The following is a 7,701-nucleotide window of genomic DNA, read 5'->3' on the forward strand; positions in this document are numbered from 1 at the left end:
CCTTGTTGTTGAACCGTCCTGTACGGATAAACCTGCCTTGCCTTGTGGACCCGGGTCAGTGTGACCCCCTTCAGTCTCAGTCCTCTGCAGCCCGACCAGCCCCCCCCCCCCCCTGCAGCCTCGCCCTCATTAAAGCGTCCGTAGCAACGGCGGTTGCTAAAGCAGGCGCTGTTGTGACGACCTTTGTCAGGAGGAAAGTAGGACAGGGATTAGCGTCGCTGACAGGTGACTCACACACAAAGCTCCGACTCATCCTGGTGAAACGCACCGTAATCACTGCACCTGTCGGACGAGCCGCTGCGCCACAGGTGCAGCTAACGGCTCACGTTACAGCATCACAACATCATTAACGTAATTAATATAAAATAACATAATTAATATAAATATATTAAAGGAGGTTTTTATATGAACAGTGGATCGTGACTCAAAGCTCTTGTGTAATGTTTCACAGATTTATAACGTTCGTACGGTGCCTTTAGACGCTAGTGTTAGCTCGCTTGCTAATGCAGATGGACTGTTAGCTAGCTGACGTTCATCCACTTCATCAGCTAACGTTATGAAGCGACCGGCGCCAGATCCATGCAGAGAGCTAAGTTACAGCTAACTGGCTAACATTAGCTTCTTGCTAATCTAACATCAGTGAAAGCTAAGCTGGCTAACGTTAGCTTCTTGTGATTCATTCTACAGTTTTAAACCAATATGATGCTAGCAGGATGCTAACAGGATGCTAACGGGATGCTAACGGGATGCTAACGGGATGCTGACTGCTGAGACGGTTAAGTTTAGTCTCTAAAGGTGACGGTTAAGTTTAATTCTATATTTATTAATTCTGTGTGTGTGCGTGTGCGTGTGCGTGTGCGTGTGCGTGTGCGTGTGCGTGTGTGTGTGTGTGCGTGTGTGTGTGTGTGTGTGTGTGTGTCATCAGTCTTCATGAGTGTAGCAGATATTTTTAGCTGCGTGAAGGGAAATCAATATTCGGAGCCAGAGGCAGAAACAATATTGGCTCGAGCCTTCCACGTCCAGCCCTCACACACACACACACACACACACACACACACACACACACACACACACACACACACACACACACACACACACACACACACACACACACACACCTGGAGCCAAACAGTAGAACAATCTCATTATTTCAGGCTTTTATTTTGTTACTTTCGAGTAAAGACGTCAGAAAAACAGTGAAAATGGAGACGAATGGGTTTAAAGTCTCTCATCAGACGATGGATCGATGCGCTGCGGTGGCAAAACACACGTTATAATTATACCTGCGATAAACCTGGAGCGCTCGCCGTGTGAGGACCCGGTCTGTGGATCGTTACACACTTCATCAAAAGGCAGGAAGTGAAAGAATGAAAGGACAATGGGACGTATCGGACGCGTACGATCGTTCTGTGTTTACAGGTGAACCAGAACTCCAAACCGCTGCTGCTGTGGGATTCAAACCCGGTCACACTTTGGTCTCTTTAGGTCACATGTTTAAAAAAAGAGCTGATTCAACTAAACCAGGTTTTGTGACAATAAGCCGTCTCATGTGTTCAGGTCGTCGTTCTCCTCAAAGCAGTTTCAGTCCAAAGCAACTGGACCTGGTTCTTTGTCAGGAAGACGTTTCACCTCTGATCCAAGAGGCTTCATCAGGTCATGTACGCATCTGACCAGGACCAGGACCAGGACCAGGCTGGGACTGGACCAGGACTAGGACCAGGACCAGGCTGGGACTGGACCAGGACTAGGACCAGGACCAGGCTGGGACTGGACCAACTATCTGGTTTGGAGATCCAGGTCTTTAACCTCTCACAGGTCGATGATGTCACTGGAACCCTTTGTGCTCCAAGTGCCAACGACCGTCGTTAGAGTGACAGTCGTTGGTGGAAGTAGGTCTGGACTTGGTTAGTGCTGGTCCTGGTCCTGGTCCAGTGGTTGGTGGAAGTAGGTCTGGACTTGGTTAGGTCTCTATTGAGTCTGAACGACCGTCGTTGGAGTCACAGGAGTCCATTTGTGAACAGTTGTTCTTTGAGGCTAGACGTTAGAAATGACCGTCGTTCAGACTCAATAGAGCACTAACCAAGTCCAGACCAACTTCCACCAACGACTGGACCAGGACCAGGACCAGGACCAGCACTAACCAGGTCCAGACCTACTTCCCACCAACGACTGTCACTCTAACGACGGTCGTTGGCACCTGGAGCACAAAGGGTTTCAGTGACATCATCGGCCTTGTGAGAGGTTAAATACCTGGATCTCACACCAGTTAGTTGGTCCAGTCCCAGCCTGGCCCTGGTCCTGGCCCTGGCCCTGGTCCTGGTCCTGGTCCTGGTCCTGGTCCTGGTCCAGTCCCAGCCTGGTCCTGGTCCTGGTCCCTGGCCCCTGTCCTGGTCCTGGTTCTGGTCCTGGTCAGATGTGTACATGAACTGATGAAGCCTCTTGGATCAGAGGTGAAACGTCTTCCTGACACAGAACCAAGTCCAGTTGCTTTGGACTGAAACTGCTCTGAGGACAGTTTTTGTGACATTATCAAACCTTTATTTTGAAGTTTAAACGTTTTTCATCAGGGTTTTAAAAACATTTAGATTATCAGAAATATCGATAAAGGTTGAAAGTAAACGCTGAAGTCGTCTCCTCGGTGAGACGGGAGAGCCGGCGTGCTGATCCCCTGCTGCTTCCTCTCCGTCCTTTTACCCTGAAGACGTGTTCCTAGTTTGGACGAGCTCATTAGTTTGTGGTGCTGAAGATGATTCAGAGGTAAAGACTCTCAGAGGAGCGGCGTGCACGGAGAACGCCTTCCTGCCGCCTGCCACTGAAAACATTCATTGAGCCTGAAGGTCGTGACGAGGACGCGACCGCCTGGAAGAGAGCAGCCTTCCTCCTCTTTGTGGCGATGGTGCTCGGCGTTGATTAGACGGGGTGAAGCGCTCGTGTGACCTCTGAGCTGCAGCAGAAGAAGACGCTTCCTCGCTGCTTTGTTACACTCGGGTCCTGAAGAGTTCAATGTCCCGGACAGTTGGGCGCCATTTTATAAAGAATGGAACCACAAAGAGATCCATCATCTGCAACCGCTTCTCCCAGTCTGGGTCCAAGAGCTGGAGCCGCTCCCAGCTGACATTGGCAGTGAGGCGCGGTACACAGAGACAGACAACCATCCACACCTACGGGGGATTTCAAAGGGTTCCTTCTAAGGGCGCCCTCCCACTGTGCCTCCGTCCCGTGCCCCGTGCTTTAGGGCCCTTGTCCCCCCCTCCAGGCCCGTTTGTACTCACACTACCTGGGCCTCGGAGAATGCTTCTTGCTGCCTATACGTCATCACGCCGTAACACGTCACACGCATTGATGACGTCATGGCGATGCGTGGCTTTGTTTCCAGATCTTTCCGTAGACCTCGGAGTTTTTGTGCGTCTTGTCGACTGTTTTTGAATCTTTTCATCGACCAAATCTGCAGTAAACACTCCACCTCCGCATCACACCAACGTGAACCTTTCACCGCCATTGTTTGAAATGTCCGCGCATGGTCCCTCCTTCTTTTTTCTACGTCCCAACAGGCGCACAGGAAATGACCTCAGAACCGCCGTAGGCCTCGTGCTCGTACACGTGCGCACGCTCGTGCTCGTACACGTGCAAACGTGCTTTACTAAAGCCCACCTCTCCCAAGCGTGCCGCTCCTAGACGTGGTACGGTTGCACTCACACTGGTCAAAGGAACCAGACTTTAGCCGTGACACGAGCTGGGGCATGGTACGGAGGAACAGTGGGAGGGCGCCCTAAGGGTCAGAAGGGCCACAGCCCTGATTCAAACCCTACAGGTGAGGCGTCAGTGCGAACCAGCACATCTCTGTGCCGCCCAGCCAAAGAAACATGTAGATTTATGATATTTTGTCCCGTCGATAGACTCGCGGACACGATCACGCTGTTTTAACAATGAATGAACGTCTGTCCCTGCAGGGAGAGAGGACGTGGTGAGACCGGGCTCAGGCCGGCGTCCCCCAGGTGCAGATTTAATTCAGCATTTTGTTAGGGTCAGGGTTCGGGTCCACGTAGGCAATAACAGACAGGGAACATAGGACCCTACCGCTGTTCCCTGGTCCTGTACAAAGCAAGGAACATCGGTGCGCTCCTGTGAGAACAAGTCCCTCAAGAGGTTTTTGCAGATCTCCGCGGGTCCGACCTGCGGGGAGCTCCACGTGCAACAGCCCGGAGAAGTGGCGAGGTCCAGGGTCAAGGGCCGCAGCTTTACACGCTGAACAGAGCTGAACCGTGGGTGCACTCCACCCGTTACTTCACCTTCACCGGAGAGCACTTGAGTTTCCAGTTAATGTAACGAGAATATGAATCTACAGCACGTCGTCTTTGTATCTATGAAGGAAGGTGAAGATGGGTTCAGGGTCATGGCTGTGCTATCAAATCCCTGCACGTCCGAAACCAAACATTCAACAAACACACGTGCACAGCAGCGAGTTAATCCACTCGACTGAGTTTATTCTACTGAAAAAGACGAGAGGAGACTTTAAAATCATACAAACGGATCATTTTCTCTTTCCTGTAAATGAATAAATGAGCCGTCCACGAGCGGAGCAGCCGACCTTTCTGAACTCGAGACGCAGACGAGTAATTCGGAGGTTTGGAAAGTCAGAAAAAACACCTGAATCACTTCAAATTATGACTTTATTCTCACGTTTACACCTTTAATAAAGAGGCTGAACTCACAACATCATAACAAACTACTGAGGGAGGAAGAACCAGTGAAGACTGTGCGGTTACATCCTTCATTTCTGCTGATTCTTTATTTTTAAAAACATTTTAAAGGAAAAGAAAGTGTCTGAATATGAAGCTACAGTCAGCAGCTAGTTAGACTAGCATAGCCTAGCATAGCCTAGCATAGCCTAGCATAGCCTAGCATAAAGCCTGAATGTCTCTAACTAACAGGTGATTTAACATCTTTGTTTTATTTGTAAAGACCCAAAGAACGTGTTGTTTTTACACTTTTGAATACAAATGAAATGTTAGAAGTTATAACGTGTAATTAGCGTTTCCAGTCTTTATGCTAAGCTAACGTTAGCTTCATGTTATGCGTCAGACTCCTTTAAAATAAAGGTCTGTGTGTTTGAATGCACGGGTCACTACAGGTGAGGCTAAACTGTTTAAAGTGTAACGCACAGACGTGACGGAGCAGAAACACGTGTTCACATCTCCGTCTCGATGGATGAGCCGGCCCGTCGCTCCGTCGCCTCTCCGTCCCGCTCCACCTCCAGCTCTGAGGTCTCCGGAGGCGGAGGAGGAACCGCGCCCCCGCCGCCGCCGCTGCTGCTGCTGCTGCTGCTGCTCGCCACAGGGAGGCTCCATGATGTCGTCTGGGTCACGTGACTGTAACGGGTCAGAACAAACACACAACAGTTGACGGTCGACGAGTGTTACCGATCAACAAACAGTCTCTTTAAATAAAAGCAACGTGTTCTCATGAACGCGTTCGAAGCATCTCCTACGTCCAGTTACGCACAGAAATCCAACAAACACGTAGACGGACGGCAGGGCTTCCCTCCTGAGTCCGTCCTGATCTTTATGCTAAGCTAACGTTAGCTTCATGTTATGCGTCAGAGTCCTTTAAATAAAGGTCTGTGTGTTTGAATGCACGGGTCACTACAGGTGAGGGAGCAGAAACACGTGACGGAGCAGAAACACGTGTTCACATCTCCGTCTCGATGGATGAGCCGGCCCGTCGCTCCGTCGCCTCTCCGTCCCGCTTTGCCTCCAGCTCTGAGGTCTCCAGAGGAACCGCGCCACACGTGAGGTAGAAGACGTTTCCCCTGAGGTGATTTAAGTCGTCTCAACACGTGATTTAGCAGAATTAGCCCACAAACATCGCTGTGTTGATGCACGGGGCACAGAACCAAAGTTCCTCCTGGGCCTCTGTCCCTCGTTACGGTCGGTAACATAGGATTTTACGGTGGCTGCAGACTCAGACACGTTCCAGGGGTTTCTGTTCTGCACACGGCCTCCACTGTAACCGCCTCCTCATGTTCGTCTGCATGCCGCCGTGATGAGTCAGTCGGTTTAAAGTCATTTAAATTTGATTAATTGCAAATTTGTTGTGGAATGTGCACCACTAATAAACATCTGGACTCAGCCCAGGACGCTTACGGGAACACACCAGGGCTCGGTTTGGGGGTTTGGGGGTTTGGGGGTTTTGGTTTTGGGGTTGGAAAAGTGGGATTCCTCTTACTTGATGTAGTACTTGACTCCGTCTGCAGTGTACGCCTCCTCCCAGCCGTAAGGAAGACCTGCGGAGGGGGGGGGGGGGGGGGGGGGGAGGAGACGTCTTTAAACGATTTGAATGTGGTGTTCAGCTTCACTTTCCCCGACATTCAGACACAATGAGGCCAGCAGAGCCCCTCACACAGATCCAGTTTCTGCCCTACTGTACTTTTCCACTGTGCCTCTGACGCCTCTCTGTCCGCGCCGCGGGAGGAAAACATCTCTTAACCTCGTTCTTCAGAGAACAACACGGGGCTGAGTTTCAAACGCTGCCTCGCGGACATCAGCGCGGAAACTAAACCCAAAGGTTTCCCACGTTCACAGAAAGGAGGGATTGTGATGAATGATGTAGTGACATGAAACACACAGGACACGTCGGGGGGTACAAAGAACCCCGGAGAGGACGTCTTTATCTTTACTCTCACTGAAGCCGTTTGGTCCAACGAGCTTTTCTCATTTGGGAATTTAACGAAGCTACAAAACAGACGCTTGTTTCATTTGATTCAATTCAACAGTTGCGTAATATTAAATCATTTAAACCGCAATAATATCCTTAGCATAATTTGAATTCATTTACAAATGAATAAGGTTTTAAATGAAATAGACACAAAGTTCAGCATCCGTGAGGAACTCGGAGTAGAGCCGCTGCTCCTTTGTGTTGAAAGGAGCCAGTTGAGGTGGTTCAGGATCATCTGGTAAGGATGAACCCTGGGCGCCTCCCTAGGGAGGTGTTCCAGGCACGTCCAGCTGGGAGGAGGCCTCGGGGAAGACCCAGGACCAGGTGGAGAGATTAGATCTCCACACTGGCCTGGGAACGCCTCGGGATCCCCCAGTTAGAGCTGGTTAATGTGGCCCGGGAAAGGGAAGTTTGGGGTCCCTGCTGGAGCTGCTGCCCCTGAGACCTGATCCAGGATCAGAGGCTGGAGCTGCTGCCCCTGAGACCTGATCCAGGATCAGAGGCTGGAGCTGCTGCCCCCGAGACCTGATCCAGGATCAGAGGCTGGAGCTGCTGCCCCTGAGACCTGATCCAGGATCAGAGGCTGGAGCTGCTGCCCCTGAGACCTGATCCAGGACCAGAGGCTGGAGCTGCTGCCCCTGAGACCTGATCCAGGATCAGAGGCTGGAGCTGAGCTGAGATGAGACGTGTTTTTTGTTTGTGACGGAAAAAGGAGCGAGACTAAAGTCTAAAAAGGTCTTAAAACATTTCTTTTTAGATGCTTTTTAAAGATGACATCGTTTCCTTTTGTTCACCGGATGCTCTTTGTTGTTTCTTCCTTTGCCTTTGAAATAATAATCATCATTTCATCTCCAAATGAAACTTCATCACTTGTTCACATGAAGATAAACAAACAAAATGCTCGAGCACACGAAAGAACTACTCGATTCAAAACTGTCGGCTCCTCCATCGATCAGCGACACCACTGAGGGCGCCCTCACACTGTCC

Source organism: Echiichthys vipera, assembly GCF_963691815.1.
Source record: "Echiichthys vipera genome assembly, chromosome: 18".
NCBI classification, from domain to species: domain Eukaryota; kingdom Metazoa; phylum Chordata; class Actinopteri; order Perciformes; family Trachinidae; genus Echiichthys; species Echiichthys vipera.